General features: G+C 39.5%; 1 non-coding gene across 1 annotated transcript; it reads left to right on the plus strand.

The window, feature by feature from the left end:
• The first annotated feature begins 1095 nt into the window (after positions 1 to 1095).
• Positions 1096 to 1287, plus strand: LOC123729609 (U2 spliceosomal RNA). Its single transcript, XR_006761258.1, has one exon. It is a non-coding gene; the product is annotated as a U2 spliceosomal RNA (small nuclear RNA).
• The last annotated feature ends 319 nt before the right edge of the window (positions 1288 to 1606 follow it).

Genomic DNA, 1606 nt, shown 5'->3' on the forward strand with positions numbered 1-1606 from the left:
AGCGTCTGCTAAATGACTTAAATGTAAATGTAATGTAAATGAAGAACAGCAAAGGTAATCCAATTTTTCTTATAGTAAATCTGAGTTTGGTGAGTACCAAACTTGGTGGGTGTCAAAATAGCTAGCCATGATGGCTGGGCTATCTACTCAGAATATTGCAAAATGTGCTTTCACCGAAAAGCTATTTTAAAATCGGACACCGCGATTGCATAAAGGAGTTCTGTATCTATAATTCTTAAAATAATTGTTATGTTTTTTGTGAACGTTTATCGTGAGTAATTTAGTAAATTCACCGGAAGTGTTCGGTGGGAATGCTATTTCTGAACGTCACATGCTAATGTAAAAAGCTGTTTTTTTTATATAAATCTGAACTTGATTGAACAAAACATGCATGTATTGTATAACATAATGTCCTAGGCGTGTCATCTGATGAAGATCAAAGGTTAGTGCTGCATTTAGCTGTGGTTTTGTTTTTGTGACATTATATGCTAGCTTGAAAAATGGGTGTCTGATTATTTCTGGCTGGGTACTCTGCTGACATAAACTAATGTTTTGCTTTCGCTGTAAAGCCTTTTTGAAATCGGACAGTGTGGTTAGATAAAGGAGAGTCCTGTCTTTAAAATGCTGTGAAATAGTCATATGTTTGAAAAATGGATGTTTTTGTATTTATGAGGAATTTGTAATTCGTGCCACGCCTATCATTGGATATTGGAGCTGGTGTTCCGCTAGCGGAACGTCTAGATGTAAGAGATTAACAGCCAATCATAGACCTCGATCTCCTTAACTCAAGCAATTGTGCATTTCTGAACTGTAATGATGTCAGAGGAGAGTGGTATAGAAACTGACAATAGCGAGCTGAGCCCGGTAAGATACATTCACTCATGATTATATCATACTCTATACACACCTTGTTCATAGACCATGCTAACCATAGGCATTTAGCTTGTACTGATTCTGACACTCATCTCTACTCCACAGGCATCTACCATAACCCAGAATCATTCTGTAGGTACTCGGACTGATTGACACTGACTATGTTTGATATCCTTTCAATCACTGTTGTAAAATATACCATGTATATGTGATATATATCCCATGCCTTTAATATACATTCAGGAGAGCAATTACATAAAAAATCTGTTCTTATCAGTTTAATATCTGATATGTCTCCCATTGGGGGACCCTGTGCGAAAAATCCATTTAATATGGAGTCGGAAATGGGGCTTGCTCCGTCTGCTCCATGCATCAACCCGGTATTACAGTACCTCCGGGAACGGTGCAACACTTTTCTCCCATTGTCAAGGAAAAAAATACACAAAGCTATGTGAACAGCTAGCAGAAGAAGAGGGAAAGAAAAAAGAAGAAACATCCAAAGTGAAAGAAGGGTGAAGCGCCCTTCATGGGGTCCCCCGTTTCCCTCCATTTTACCTGCAAAGAGAAGGCAGCCAAGTGTGCCGTTCTCAAACTTTTAGATTTTCCCGTTGTGCCAGTTGGATTTAAAGATCATCACCGTGCACATTTACAATCCCTATGTGGGGGATGACAGAATCGGGGCTTTCCTAGGCCGGTTTGGGGAAGTGAGTCCTGGGGTACGGTACCTACGGAA

Source organism: Salmo salar, chromosome ssa21 (assembly GCF_905237065.1).
Source record: "Salmo salar chromosome ssa21, Ssal_v3.1, whole genome shotgun sequence".
Lineage (NCBI taxonomy): Eukaryota > Metazoa > Chordata > Actinopteri > Salmoniformes > Salmonidae > Salmo > Salmo salar.